This window comes from Anser anser (genome assembly GCF_964211835.1).
Source record: "Anser anser genome assembly, chromosome: Z".
NCBI classification, from domain to species: domain Eukaryota; kingdom Metazoa; phylum Chordata; class Aves; order Anseriformes; family Anatidae; genus Anser; species Anser anser.
Window position 1 is genome coordinate 66900988 of NC_139723.1, and position 16617 is coordinate 66917604.

At 40.6% G+C, this 16617-nt stretch overlaps 1 long non-coding RNA gene across 2 annotated transcripts in view; it reads left to right on the forward strand.

Annotated features, from left to right (window-relative positions):
- LOC310889905 overlaps positions 1-8332 on the forward strand; it is a 28106-nt gene extending 19774 nt beyond the window's left edge. For both annotated transcript variants that reach the window (XR_014576901.1, XR_014576902.1), the window contains exon 7: positions 6408-8332. This is a non-coding gene — a long non-coding RNA (uncharacterized lncRNA). The remainder of the gene's footprint in view (positions 1-6407) is intronic.
- The last annotated feature ends 8285 nt before the right edge of the window (positions 8333-16617 follow it).

Genomic DNA, 16617 nt, shown 5'->3' on the forward strand with positions numbered 1-16617 from the left:
TGGAGAATATTTTACTGTGCAAGTTTTTCTATTAAAATACAGGAAACTATCTGTGGAATAATGTAGCATTCAGGAATGGCGAGGACAATGACTTCTAACCCTTCATAACTGCAGTGCCTGCGTAAGCACAGCCGTGCAGCAAGTCCAGCACATTGCCTAGGATAATGCCAAGAAAAAAAATAAATTAATTAATAAACAAATTAGCAAACAAACAAAGAAGTAAATCCTCCCTCATGATTAACTTAATGCTCCTACATTTAAATGAGCAACAAAGTAAATATGAATTGCTGGATTAATATTTTCTAGGCATAACATATTTTATGCCTCTATTTCATGCCCACAAAGATTTAATGAAATATTTAATTTTTTAAAATTATTATGTACCAAGTTAAAGTCTGTTTACATGCTTTGCTGCTCAAATATCCTTAAAATATTGTTAAGATTTTGCAAAAATGTGTCAGTCTGAAGATTGTACTCATATGCACACGCGCACACACACAAACAAGTTTAGGCTCATGATATTGTAGAGCAGCTTGGTTTAGGGCACTGCCACGATTTGGATGTATTATTCCTGGCTCACTGAAATTACATTTTTGGTTGCTTATGGTCTGTGCTGGAAGATTAGCAGTTTTATGTAATTACTAGAGATGCTCCGCAGGCTGCACCAGGTTCCTGACCCCTTGCTGCTCACAGCCTCTCTGCAGCACAGCCCGGATGGGGAACACAGAGAGGTACACAGCAACAAAGCAACATGAGCAGGGAGAGAGAAGTCGTATGCAGTGGAGGGAAGGCAAAGCGGCATTGTCACAGCAACTGCAGTTGGTTTACATATCTGTGATGAGCTTCGAGAAAAAAAAAAAAAAAGAAAGAAAAGAAAAAAAAAAAAAGACCATCCATTGAACATAGGCCTAAATTCAAACAAGAGTGCCCTGAGACTTTCTTTTATTCATTATGACATGCCTCTGATTTTGGAGGAGTAGAGATTTTGGACTAGAAGGAGTGGAGATTGGACTAAAGATTGGAGTTTCCACATCTAAAGTAATTCTCATGGAAACAGATAATCACTTCTTAAGTTTCAAAAGGGTTCTGGGACTACTGCAGTGCTCTGCTTCAAGTGCAACTCAGGTTCCTTGCCCATCTCACTGTGGGAGCAGAACTGATTGCTCCATGTATTTCAGACAGAGGGATATTGCTTAAGATAAGCAGAAAGTGTGATATAACGTGGACTCTGACTCCTTCCCTTGGTAGTCACCTGTTTGCCCTGTCCTGAAGGTGTGCTTTTCATTCTAGGATGTTCCAGAGAATGGAAAAATACCAACTTTGGTTTTGATAGTCAGGATGACCATTTGTTTTTGCTTTTTCTATAAAAGGAAAAGAGAATTCTTGGAATAAGATTAGGTCTATGGTAAGTAGGCTTATATATGGAGAACATGACATTTTCCACTAAAAAACATATGGACAAAATCAGAAACACTTTTGCAAAAATTCTTTCTGGACATCACAGAAAAAACAAAGTTATAATTATCATAGCAAGTTGCAAGAGAGCAATAAAATGTCCTGACATTTAAAATAAGATCATTTTGTGAGTGTAGTTTACTTTCTGGTCTTCTAAATCTGTTCTGCCTCCTCCTTTTCTGTCACCTGGACTGTAACCTATTCAAGACAAGAAGAATATGCATTATGATTCAGGATGAACTCTATTCATATTAATTAACAATGGAACAGAAAGGTGCTGTTGAAGGGGGAAATGTCCTCACTAGGATGCGTCCTTGGCAGGAATTGTGTGTTTCTTTGCAGCAGAACCATTGTACAGGGAAAGACAAGACTTAAGAGGGACACAGCCTGCAGCCTGCAGAGCAGCACTAACCACGTGGATCAGGAGCAGAGGTGCAACAGTGAAGACTGTGTACTGTTAACACAAGCTCCAGTGAAGACTTGGTTATAGTTAAGGCAGGAAGCCAGGACTCCTCTCACCTCACCTGGCTGTGTACGAGCACCCCACCCAAACTTGCCATCTGGGCTCCCTCCCTGATGTCAAGGGTGGGGGACAGGCACCCCGGTGGGTGATTTACCATGTCTGTTACGGGCACCTGCCCTAGGATAACATCACCCACCTCCTGAAGCTGCCGATCTCTTTCCACTGACTGCAGATGGAAGCTGGATGATAAAACCCCTGAGTCTAGTTTGTATCTTTATATGGTTAAAGCAGAATGAATCCCATGCAAGAAATGTCGAACAAGAGACAGGTTACAGTCTAAATATCTCGTCTCTTCCAGAGATGTTAGCAATTCCCGGTGAAAAATGGTGACACAGCCACAGTGGTGGAAACATCTGTGAGAATGCTGAAGGAAGACAGTCTTTTTTGGCTACTAGTCACGTTAACCTGCTCCGGGAAGCTGTAGGTAACATGGTCCTGGAAATGCCAGTGTCTTCAGAGCCTGTTCTATACCCACATTACCCCTGTGACTATCCAAAAGGGAGCTGTGCTGGCAAGGAACAAGAAGCTATTTTTGCCACACAGCATGAAAGGGCAGGATGACAGCTCTCCAGCAAGCTCCAGCTAGCTCCAGAAATTAACATTCTCCATTAACAGAGCGTATGGCAACACAACAGACACAACGAATTTGCCAAAGAATTCATTACAGTGGATTACTGTGGTGTGGATTGCATTGCTGTATAATGAGCCCTTTGTTAGGTGTGAGCTGCACATCCCTACATGAGAAGTTTGATCAAACATTTCATCGTTTTATATTTTCATCTCACTTTTTATTGAGAAGACTGCAATACAGATGTAAATATTGCCTTTGTTTCCAAAAAAACTCCCATCTAACTCTAACGGAGAGGGACATACTGCCTCCTTTGCCGTCCATATGTAGAAGATGCACTGCAAGGGAATTCCTAGTGAAGCTCTTTTTGCATACACCAGCCATATTTTCTTCCTAGATGTATCTATTAACCTGGTTTTGCTCCACCGAAGTCAGTGAAATAATTCCAGTGCTTCACTGATGCAGAGGAGATCAGAATCTGCTGGCTGTGACATTAGCCTTCAGATTGCCTGTTCAAGCAAGTCCCACATCATTAAGTATTTTTTTTTTTTTTTATACAGAACAAACTACACTGCAGAGAGGGGGAGGTGGCTTTCTAGTTAAAGCTCCAGCACTTGTTTAAGGCCTCTTTGTGCTATTGTTTAGGAGGTTTAATGGCTAAACAGCTGTACTCAGCCTGTAACAGTGGATGACTGGGACTGGAGGACTCAGGAGACCCAGGGCTGGTGGGGCTGACTTTATTGCCCCTCTTACAGGGAGTGTGGGCATGGAAGGAGCGATCCCCTGGTGGGACAGAGTTGTGTCCACCTCCCCACGCCATAACTATACAGACAACACGGAGCTGCCCTGCGAGAGGTGCTCAGCTAGTGTCTAGACTGCAAAACCCTCTCCAGAGAACATAATTGTATTCTGCTGTGTAAATCTAAATCTGTAATATAAATGCAAAGGGAACAGTTTAATGAAAATGGGTCTTTACATATTTGTGGGTATGGCTCAGTTTTAATAAACCATTGATATAATCACCAATAAGAAACAAAAACTGGCATCTGGTGACCCCATAATTTCAGAGATGTTATAATCAGAACAAGAGAGGCTATTTGGAGAGCTCCAAAGAATCTTCCCCCTTCCAGAACCAGATCTCTTGCTGATATCTTAGTTCCTCCTCTGAATAATAATGCTGAAGCTTTATTAGTTAATCAATAAGACATGATACCGGGTATGGTTATCATAAGATAATCACACCCTGGAGCATTTTGAGGCACAAGCCTTATGGCTCTAATCAGTTTGGGGTGAGATTATCTCTTGATAACCACACCCGTGGGGACCGGCTCATTTCTATTATGAGAAAATTTTATCGTTGGGGAAAATATGCATTTCTGCTGTAGAAAAATGAAAATGGTAGTTTAGAATTAGCAGCCATCTCTCTCAAGCTGAAAAATTAGATTCCCTTTTAGAATGCTCCAGTGGAGCTCCTCACCATCTATGATATTTTAAGGCAAAAATAATTTCTAATCAGGTGACATGCTTGGGAGTCAGTTTGAACCTGCCATATATATCTGTATCTGTCTATACAAATGTACAAGAGAATCACCGGAAAAAAAAAAAAATCCATTGACAAGTTTGCTATAGACCTGAAAAAAAAAAAAAAAAGGAATAAAAGCAAAACAACAAAGAAAGGCATTGCCGTTTCCTTCTCTAAAAAAAAAAAAAAAAAAAAAGCTGTCAGATTATTTCTTGTGCTATATATGCTACACATCAGATCTATGAGTATATACATTAGAATCCTGTCTGCAATTAGTTTTGGTCTACTATTTAGTAACAGAGAGTCCCAAAATTGATAAAACTTTAAAGAATAAGAAAAAAGAAAATAGAACATTGCACTGAACCAGGAAATAACCTCTTTAAATTATAGTGATTATGTGCAAGAATCACATTTGGGTGTGTACGTTGATAATGTACACATAGCCTCTGTTTATATAAACAAACACACTATAGACACTCTCAGATATTTTGCTTTATATGACTGTTTATAAGAAGCATTAATAAAGAAAGTCTCTGGCTTGCAAACACAGGTGACTACAAAAAACAAGTTTTAGATGTTTATGAACAAATGTCTGTATAAAATGTTTGTGTGCACACTATCAATCCATGATCAAAAGTGACAAGATCCAGTGATTTTGCTGAACAACACTGTTAAGAGTAACATTAATGATAAAACCTCATATAATAATTTCCGAGCTTCACCCACAACCTAGGACTACATTGGAGAGGTGAGCACCTCTGTATCCCCTCACCCCCTTTTGACAGACTGGGAAAGGAAGGCATGAAGGGACGAAATCAGTAGACCCAACTTACTCAAGGCCTCAGCAACAGAACCAGAAGCAGAATTGTGGCCTCAGCTCGGCGTACGCTGCTATGCTGCGGTTTACTACACGTCTGAGAGGGCCAAGTCACTCAGCTGAACTCGTGGCAGGGCTCCTGCTTACATCTGTACAGCTGAGAAGGTTCCACTGCCTCTGTGGGCACCACTGAATATGAGCCGTATTGTGGAAAGCGGAGAGGACAGGAGGCTGGCTGTGGCCTTTTGAAGAAGGCCCAGCTGGTAAGAAGGACACAGCTAAAGAGAAGGTGCAGCAAAGCTACAGCCACTTCTCACCACGTGTTCCTGCTTCCACCACATTCTTCAGTACTAACCTCCATCCTCTACGCTGCTTACAATTTTTCTAATTTTTGTGTGCCTCTTGTAGGTACGTGACGTTCTTCTTCCTTAAAATAAAGGAAAATATTTTTAAAGGGATTTTTCTTGCTGTTCCCTTCAGTACAAACACCTTTCCCACTTGCTGCCATCATTCTTAGCCATGGCTCCTTCACAGTTTGTCCCATAGCACGACATTTTGTGACTACGTAAGGTTCTGAACAACTACTAAACTCTGGCAATTAACTTACGACATTTTGTTAATCTACCAGGACAAGACTTTGCTACAGATTTTAACATGGCGTTATTTTAATTATTCTGATATTATACGTTTTGATTGACCTTCCATGCTTCAGATTTATGAAAATGTTGCTGAAATTGATGGAATGTGCCGAAACCCAGGATGAACAGGATTTAACACCAAGCAGGTGTGAGGAGCAGGATCAGGCCTAATACTTAGAAGCTAGCAATAATGATAACAAAATAATAATAATAATAATAATAATAATAATAATAATGATAATAATAATAATAACAATAATAATAAAACTCACTTTAAAAAGTTCATAGGATTTTAATCAAAAGATTTTTCATTTCTGTCTTAGAGTATTGAGCTGTGAGCCTGGGTGTGATTTCTGACCCATTTCATGGTTAGTCACACTCACATGGGTAGAAGGAAGTGTGCAGCAGACTTTTTTAATAGCTCAGACTGTTCTGTGCCATTGCCCTGATCGTACCCACAAGCACAGCAAAGAGCAAAAGTTGTCACGGCCTTAACATTTAGACAATACAGCATGTGTGCATGTGGCTGGAGCATGTGTTAACAGTGTAACTGTGACTACTCTTATATGATGCCCTTCAGGGTCCAAACTGCGTAGGCTTTAGTCATGCAGTTGAGTCTTACAGCTGTAATATCTGGGCTTGTTATTGCAACAGTGTCCAGTGGGGGGGTTTCCATCTGAAGCACATCACACAGAATATGTCACAAGACGGCATTCCTTCTGTGTCCCAAAGTCCCAATGACTTTGATGAAATTTGGCATGTGTTTAGTGTTCTAAGAACTTCTATTTATATGGTGATTTAAAGAAAAAAAAAAAAAAACTACTTGATAGTTTGCGTCAGCTGCCATTTATTGTATAAAGAAATGATTTTTTTTTAATTGATAGGTCTTTGTAATTACAGAAGCACAGCTGGAAGATCACAGTTCTAAAATATAAAATGAGATGCACATGTCCACGAGGATCTTTTGAAGATGATCATCTGCTCATCACAAACGATCCCAAAGCCTCTTTCTATTGCATCCATGGAGAGAGATGTAATACCCAAACACTGAGGAGGTACAGTGGAAGCTCAACACATCCTGACGAAAGGCCAAGGCGGGGAAATAGGTGTGTTGCTACACCCCCTGAGTGTTACACCACCAGATGTTCGTTCGGGCCACGCCACCAGGATAGTCCCCATGGCTCTGTAGCTTACCCAAGGGACCAGCCCCTGGAGGCCACCTTGTAGTGGCTGTCCATGGGCTGGTCATGGACAGGAGCCCGGGCTGCTTCGACTGCCCTGGCTTCTGCTCTTCAGCCTCTACTCCTCCCTGAAGCAGAAGATGCTGAAGATTTGACCTGTCCTGGAGATATTCCTGGTTTGATGTTATGCTGGCTGCTGGTATTGTAAAAGGACAAGGCTGTAATGGAGCCAAAATCTGGCCCATGTGTCATCCAATTAGTTAAGTAAACTTGGATTTAAAAAAACAAAGATGGCAAGGGGCTTGTCTTTGGCATAAATGTTAAATTTGCATTTGGCTTTTGTTAGCCCTAGGTCATTTTTTTCTCTTTGTTATTATTACAGAATGAATCTGATTATTTGAGTATTTATTTTTAATTCCTTGTTGACCATAGTACCAGAAAAAAAATGAAATGAACATGCATTAATTTGCCAGCTTTGCTTTTTCTACTTGTCAAATAAAGCAACAGCCCTTTTTAAAAGGAATTATATAAAGATATCCTGCTTTACTTCTTTTGGTATCCTAAACATGTACGATTCCAGCGTAACTTTGGGATTAATAATTATTCATTGGCTTTGTAACAGCAGGGCAAGCATGCTGAATAGAGCTACATCAACCCTTACCATTCTTTTGGAAAACGACAAATGGATTAAAAGTAAACTAGAAATGAGAAGTCATCTCATGCAGAAAAACAGTTTCAGAAAGATTTCCCAAACTATTACCAGCATCTCCTTAAAATCAAAACTGCACAGACAGAGCAACTATATTTCCTAAATCATCTCAAATCAATAGGCATGCAATGTAGACACCAGAAGTATGTGTTAATGCAAAGGGTAGGAATTATTCTGTTACTAGTTAAAATAAGTGTACTTTGACAATGTGTTATCAAAAGAATTCTCAGAAATTCCCATTTATGAAAAAAAAAATGCAGATTTTTAAAATGTCATTAAAACTGATTTACAATGCATAGAAAAATTTCTAGAGTAATAACGTAATTTTTTCTCTGCAAAACAGTATACCTCAAAGAGAAAAGCACAATGGAGGGAGAAACAAAACACCAAATAAGTTCTGTAAGCAAAAGAGTAATGCTGACAGGTACTGTGAAGGTTTAACTACTGAAAATCTTAGAGGATCTGCATAAAAAATGTATGCCAAAGCATGCTTGCTCCAAATACTTACCATTAGAGTCTTATTGGACTTTGCTCCACAACAATCTAATATACTGATTACGTGTGTGTGAGAGAGAAATAAAACATGTTTTTGTAAACACTGCAGTGCATTTATCAGAGTAGTCTTTTTCTAAGTTGACAGATTGGCTATCCAGATTTGGGATTTTTCATCGAAATAATACACTGGAGTGACCCCCAGACTCATGTTGATCTATTAGATGAATTATACCTAGAGTAAACATTAGCATGAGTCTCAAAATTATAGTTACATTTCTAGCTAGCCTTCACGAATATTGAAAGACACTAAGGCTACAGAAAAAATGAAGGAGAAAATACAGTCTTAAGGGGTGAAACTGTCATTTTGTCCTTCAGTCTCTCTCTGAATAACATGGTGGCAGCTTATACTGAATGTTTCATACTTTTGCTTATGTGAAAACTTCAGTATTTTGTACCTGTCTTTCTTAAGTAACAAACACTAGTGATTTTTTTCTTCACTAACAGCTATTTGCAGTGTGAAAGAGATTCTTCTTTCCTGCTGTGCTCTTGGTAAACATCAAACAATCATGGTACTTGCCTTGACAACGTGACTTCAGCGTGTCGCTTTTTCAATATTATTTTGCATTTTTATGGAATTTCCCTCTTCAAGGGAGAATATTCCTTTATTTTTTATTTCAAGATGTGATTCCCTTCCAGAAATTTGTCCTGTTTCTCATAAATGGTTGCTAGTGACACTGTGTTTGTGGCATAGTAATGAACATTCACCCGTCTTAAAGGATAAAAACTAATTTGTTTTCCTAGTTTTGTTAGCATGAGAAATAATTGAAGCTCTTGCTTACTGAAAGACAAACTAACAAAAACCCCTCCACCCTTGTACCATGAATCCAGGGCGACACTGTCAGCAAGGTACAGAATTTACAATAACATGGACCTGAACTGTGGAGAAGGAAAATGCCCTGAATTTTACAGTGGTCAATATTTGTCAGCGTGGTGGAATGGCATATACACCACTATTTCTTTGGGCTTTTTTGAAATGATACACTTGAAAATAGTCTAACCTGAGGTTCTGCCCCTGTTCGAAGCATTAAAGGTAGGAAAGGAAATGTGGAGACAACCTAGCCCACAAACCTTGTGCAGGGTCAGCTGCAGCAGGTTGCCCAAGACCATGTCTGGTTGGGTTTTGAGAATCTTCACAGAGACTTATCAGCCTCTCTGGGCAACCTGTTCCAGTGCCGGACAGTAAGAAGTGTTTTCTTGTGTTCAGCTGGAAGTTGATGTGTTTCTATTCATGTCCATTGCCTCTTGTCCTTTCTGTGGGGACTACGGAGATAAGCCTGGCTCCCTCTTCCTTTCTTCCCATCAAGTACTTAGACACATTGTTAAGACTCCCCCTGTTCCCTGGGAGAAAGAAAGCTGTGCAAAACATCAAGGATCTGCCCCCATGGAAAAGTACCACATGATATCTAATTGTTACCTGCAAACTATTTTATTAGCAAAGTGAATTTCTCTCTAACAATTCACAGAAATTAGAGAAATATTTGTTTCTCTAGAGCTGCACTGTTCTACCAGCACTTCCCTAGGTTTCTTTATTCAGAAGGGAAAGACTGGACAATTCATCTTGGGGTCAGGCATGCCACGAGAACAGATGTGCTTCTTCAAACAAGATTTATAGACTCACAGAATATCCTGAGTCAGAAGGGACCCACAAGGATCATCAAGTACAGCTCTGAGTCCATTTCCATCCTTTCGCAAAAATGCATCCACACGATGGGATCATTCAGGCATTTTTCTGGGCCTAACTGACCTGAATACAATACCTACTGATGTGGTTTTCAGAATGCATTTTATTTCTCAGTTTGAAAAGCATTTTCAGAGCATATGGATCCACCATTAACTACTAAAGAGTGTGTATGTAAAGATGAGAATACTGGTCTGTCTCAACATCCAGTCATTCTTGGGAACTGCTCTCTATAAATGCTCATTAACAAGTGTCAGTGTCTTCTGATAAACCAACACGAGTTTATCAGGAACTGGATGAGACAAGCAGTTTGTCATTTCAAAGGCAGTGGCTGCTACTTAAAGGAGGGAGAGCACTGGTCAGCTCCTGCTGTAGTTACTTCTTTTTCTGTCAATCCAGGAAACTGGTACTACAGAGAAAATTCTGACCCGAATGGATGAAGACATTTAAAATATAAAATCACTAAGACTTAGACTAAGATTTCATCATATTAAAATGTCCAGTGCTCTCCATAACATCCATGATAATTTTAATAAGATAGGTTTCTGGGCCCAGAAAGTATAATTTCGAAGGCTGAAAATTAGGGAAGTCAAAACCAAATAGCCACTTCTGCTGCTTATCAGATGTGTCCCCTGCACTGTATAGCATACTGGCTGGGCAAATCTGTTTCGCTACTGGTTGGATACTAAAAATATGTAGGACCATTAAAGCTTTCTGTTGAAGTTTTTTTTTGGCTAGACACTTTCTGTGCAGAAGGAAATCTCAGTGGGATTAATTTCTCCAAAACAAATAACTTGACCAGAATACACAGTGGTGGCCAATCTGTTCCCCCAGAGAGGGTACAGGGAGAAATAAATTTTTCTCACCTTGCTGCTTTTATTTTTATTTTTTTTATCAGGATTTTTCATCAAGCTTAAACACCACCCTAGCTGTTCTCACAAGATATGTAAACGTTTATCAGGAAGACATCATTTAGTTACCTATTAGGTAAGTTCTTGAATGAGAGAGAAATAGGTTGCTAATACTGAATTTTGCCAAAAATTCTTTCTAGTAGCCCTCCCCAGGGCATGAAATCCTTATCTACTGAAGTTAGTGGCAAAACTACATTGATTTTGCTCAGCCAGTCTTAAATACTTTATGGCAGACATCCAATACCTTACCGTAAACTCTACATGTGCACACTTTGCAACTTGTTAACAACTTAATGTTTTTGCTCTCAGGGGAGCTTATCACATGTTAATCACTGCCCCAAGACTAGTAAAATCATGCAAGAGGTATTAAAATATTTTATTTTAAACCTGTAAAATAAAGAATGTCTTTGTCCTAGTGAAAGAGACACGTACCTAGTAACATGAGAAATGCAAGGGAAAGAACATGTGATGTCTTTCCCTTATTGGCATTCCTTGGTAGTTCTGATGTTTGCCATAACAAGTATTGGTGCAATTGTCTAGAAATCCAGAGCTATATTTGCTGTCCTTGGTAGTCCTTATAGTATATTGTGTATTTTCCACAAAAAATGAAACTAAAAAAATATATATATAAATTAACCACAAAAGCATAGTAAATCTGGGAGAGAACTACAACTCTTAGAAAAAAGATGGGTCGCCAGCTCAAATGTCAAAAGCAATGCTGATTTCATCTCCACTTACAGCTGCTTCCACAGGGATTAAATGCGTCTCCTCTCCAGTCACGCCTAACTGAAGGTGACAGAATGATATCCTTCACAAAATACAATTGCGTTTGCTACTCTTTTCAGATTCCTTTCCCGGTAGCACAGGTAATGATCTATCCAACCCAATGGCTAGAGCACTTACCTGAAGTGGGAAACCCAAGTTCATAGAATCATCGAATCATCAAATCCCAGAATCACAGAATATCCTGAGTTGGAAGGGACCCAGAAGGATCCTCGAGTCCAGCTCCTGGCTCCACACAGAACCACCCCAAAATCAGACCATGCGTTTGAGAGCATTGTCCATATACTTCTGTAACTCCGGCAGGCCGGAGTTCCCATGACCACTGCCCTGGGGAGCCTGTCCCAGTGCCCAACCACCCTCTGGGTGCAGAACCTTTCCCTAACCCCCAGCCTGACCCTCCCCTGTCCCAGCTCCATGCCGTTCCCTCGGGTCCTGTCGCTGTCCCCAGAGAGCAGAGCTCAGCGCCTGCCCCTCCGCTCCCCTCGTGAGGGAGCTGCAGGCCGCCATGAGGCCTCCCCTCAGCCTGCTCTGCTCTGGGCTGAACAAATCAAGGGACCTCATGCATCTTGCCCTCTAGACCCTTTGACATCTTTGTGTCCCACCTTTATACACTCTCTAATAGCTTTTTGTCCATCTTTTACTGTGGTGTCCAAAACTACCACAGCACTTGATTTGAGGCCCCACCAGTGTAGAGCAGAGCAGGACAATCCCTTCCCTCAACCAGCTAGCAATGCTGTGCATGATCTAACCCATGGTATGGTTGGCCCTTTCGGCTGCCAGGACACATTGTTGATTTTCATTCAACTTTCTGTCAGCCAAAACCCCCAGTCCCCTTTCTGCGGGGCTGCTCGCCAGCCTCTTGTCCCCCATTCTGTACTTATATCAAGGGTTGACCCATTCCAGATGCAGAATCTGGCACCTGCTCTTGTTAAACTTCATACTGTTGGTGATTGCCCAGCTCTCTAGTTTGTCATGATCTCTCTGTGAAACCTCTCAACCCTCAGCGGAGTCAACAGCTCCTCCTAATTTAGAGTGATCTGTAGACTTAATCAGTATACCTTCAAGTCCTGCATCCAAGTCATTTATGAAAACAGTGAAGAGAACTGTCCTTAAAATGAATTTCTGAAAAGACCCACTGGCGACTGGTCACCAATATGATGTAACCCCATTTACTACAACCCTTTGAGGCCAACCTGTCAGCCAATTGTTCACTCATCATATTATGCATTTATCAAGATTTGTCCTGGATATTTTGTCCAGAGGGATATTGTGAGACACAGTATTGAAAGCATTGCTGAAATCCAAAAGAGATTGCATCAACTGGATTCCATTGGTCAACTATAGGGGTGACCTTTTCATGAAAGGAAATTAAGTTCATTAAGCAGGACCTTTCCTTCATGAACCCACGTCGGCTATGACCAATGACTGTGCAGTCTTTCAGGTATTTTTCAATAACTCCGAGAATAATCTTCTCCATGATTTCACCCACCCCTGAAGTGAGGCTGACAGGTAATTACCTGTAATTACCAGGGTCTTCTTTCTTGCCATTTTGAAAAAGGGAACATTTGCCAGCTTGCATTCACCTGGGACCTCTCCAGATTCCAAAGACTGTTGAAAAATGATTGAGAGAGGTCTCACAAAAATATCAGCCAGCTCTCTGAGTATCCTGGGATGAATCTCATCAGGCTCCACAGACTTGTACGCATCTAACTGAAGCAGCAAGTCCCACTGTTCAGGGTTGGCTGCAAGTTTGTTGTTTCTGTAGTCCCAGTCCCCCAACTCAGGGCCCTCAGGGTCCCAGAGCCCATCACTGATGTTGAAGCCAGCAGCAAAGAAGTCATTAAACGTCTCTGCTTTTTTTACGTCCCTATTTGTGAGGTGACCATCCCCATCCAGTAATGGACCAATGTTATCTCTGGTACTCCACTTGCTGTTAACATGTAACAGACACCTTTTTTATTGTCCTCCACAGTACCGGCCAGTTTCAACTCTGATTGAGCTTTGACCACAATAATTTCTCCCTACAGTTATGAACAGCATCCCTGTAGTCCTTCTATGTTGCCTGACCTTGTTTCCTGTGGCCATACACTTTATTTTTTTCACCTAAGCTCTAGAAGATCCCTGCTCAGCCAAGCCGTTCTTCTCCTCCACCTTCTTGACTTCCAACATTTTGGAATTGCCTATTCCTTTGTTCTTACGAGGTGGTACTTAAAAAATGAACAGCACTGATGGACCCTGATGTCTTCAAAAGCCATTTTCCAGGGACCTTACTAATTGTTCCCTGAGCAGCCTGAAGTCTGCTCTCTCCATATCCAGGGTGGAAGTTTTGTTGGCAGCTTTCCTCCTATAACTAAAGATTTTAAGATCCCTCTTTAGCCTCAGTGTGTTCAGTTACACAAATCTCCCTTCAGAGAAGACAATTCAAATGTGCCAGATTCAGTCTATGAAGCCAATGTCAACAAAGAAGCCAGATTTACTGGACATCAGGGTATTGAGCAAGAGGTGTGATTTTGAAGTTCCTAGCGGCTCTCAGACCTTCTCCTGGGGAAGAATTCACAATAGCCCTTGTGCTTCTCTTCCAGCTAGTATCATCAAATATCTTTGGAGGGAAAAGAGTGAAACAAACATAAACTCAGTGTTCATTTTAAGGCTCACAATACTCACAACATTTTCACTGTACAAGCATGCTTCTTGGTAAAATTTATACCTTTATCACCAAAGTAATCCTAAATAGCTGCTCTATCAGATGAATTTCTAGCTGGCTAGCTAGTCAGATTACTTCCACCTTTTAGTGTTTGGAATATGCATGTCACATTCACAAACTCAGCTCTGCCTAATTTCATACCAGGAGATGTACAAAACCCATACACAGGGAATCGATTATGCTGTAAAAGGAAATATGAGTTTAAGGATTCCAGGGGAGTAATGGCAGTAGTAATATTAATGAGCACTGCAGGTGCCTTTGTTCTTCTAGTTAAGCACACAGACAATAAGCCAGCTCTAAGGGTATTATGTTCTGACTTAGCAACATGGAAGAGCAGAAAAAGGAAAAAAAAACAAAACACTGATGTGTCTTTGTTGAGCAGCACAAGAGGAGAGCTTCATGGCAGGAAGGAATTTTAAAGACACATTTAATGGTGATACAGAAAAGTACATTGGGAATACTGAGTAGGCATGAGAGATACAGGAGATGGAAGTTACATCCTTCCTATGTATGTGCATCTGAGCCTAAATGCTGCTAAGCAGAACCAACGACAAAATGGAAAATACAGGTACTATGGAGCATAGGATAAAAGCTTGGAGGCTTACGATAAGCAAATTATTGTGGTTTAATTAAATGCTTCTGAAGGCCATATTTTTACCCATTACAGTGTTAGTAAAACGCCAGGTGCAAATAATTTTAGGGACAGAATGAATCACAAAGTATGTGGGAGATGGCAGGGTCTAGCATGAGCATTACTGCACAGAGAGCATGGCTGAGACAGGAGGCAGCAGTTCTATTTCAGACTGTGCCACCGGCTTGTTTCTTAACTGAGTGAATCACAAAGACTCAAATATTCAAAAGCAGCTTCTAATTCCAGATGCTTTGCCTTAGACACTGAGCCTGTCTTTTCAAAAGCGCTGGACACCTGCAGTTCTCCTTGCAGTCAGATGGGATATTCTCTGGATGAAGTCATAAATATCTGAAGCCAAGTTCTGAATGACTAAGAGTGAGGTTTCTTGTTATGGCAAAACTGATCTGCCAGCTAGCTGCTGGTAAAAGAGCTGTCCTGCTCCCACCTTACTCTCCCACGAGCTGATTTTTTTTTCTTTTTTTTTTTTTTTTTCTTCTTGTGCTAGGTCTGACCTCACAGGTGCAGGGGGCTAAACTGGCAGCTATATTCACTTGTGTGTGCTTACATGTCTTCTGGATTAGGTCCTTGAGTCATCCCGACTTGTAGCCACACGACCACTAGAGGGGTGCAGGGGGCACAGGGAGACAGTAAGAAGGAGCAAGGATTCCCTCTGAGGCAGCCAGCTTCAGAGGAAAATTTAACATATATCTTATCCTCACCATTGGTTTGTTTCAGTCTCATCATTTGTAAAATAAGAATGGAGACAGATTAGATTACAGGTAAACTACATTACCAGGAATGTGCATGAGAAAGTACAAAAACTAAGCAACTCTGCAAAAATACAAATCTTAACAAAAATTTTCTTATCCTCATGTTTCTTCCACAGCTTTGCCCGCAGTATTCCCCTCATGTCATTCTCACCTCTCTCCTTACTAATGCTGTCAAACACATGCATTTGTTTCAATTCTATTTTAATCAAAATACGCCTGCTGTACAGTAGTTTTAATCAGGCCTGTATGTTGAAACCAGGCCTACTACTTTTAGTTTCACTTCAGTTGTGCTACCTCTTCTCATACCCAGAAACAGTGCCCCTCAATCAGTGCCTCTTATCAGGGCCTGACAGGAGGTGCTGCTTCCAATTCAATAGCTGGGAGGAAAAGGGTTGCTTTAGGATAGCTGCTGATCTGCCAATGCCACTCCACAATAGTCAGTCTTTGAGAGGGATTATTACTTCAAATACTCAATTAGTGAAATCCTGGCTATACTGAAAAAGGCAGTGGGATCTTTGCCACTTGCATGCCACGAAGCCAAAATTTCAGTCATTGTACACAGTTGCAGCACACTGATGCTCAGGATTTTCAAGCTCACTAATGAAAAGTTACTCCCTGCTCCTGATTTAACTTTGTGCAGCATTGTTGCAGTTATAGACCATCCAGTATTTCACCATGACAGCCCCTACAGAGATAGTTATGTCAGTGTGGCTGTGAGAAAAGGAGGGTAGGTGTTAAACATGAAATCAGAGTTACCAGGTGCTGAAACGTACGGTGGATTTCTTTTTGCTGTACATTTCAGAGTGAAAGACCACCTGGAGAAGAGCACAAGAAGCACCAAGCTGCATTTATCATAAGAAATCTCCATGAAATTACCTTTACTTTCTACATGAGTGGGTAGTTTTATTACATAACTCAGTGATAATAGCAATAGTGATAATCAGTTCAGTTATATTCATTTTGCTTCCTAATGTAGCAACTATAAGCAGATTTACTGATTGAAAGGCAAACTATAACAAATAGTAAAAAGCAACTGGTATGTAGTTATATTCCCCTAATCTTCCAAAAACATGTTAATGTGGACAAAATATGGGCCCTACTCCCAAACATATACTGATATCCCAAAATATCCCAAATTCATGTTTTACATATAATTGATAATGCATGGTTTG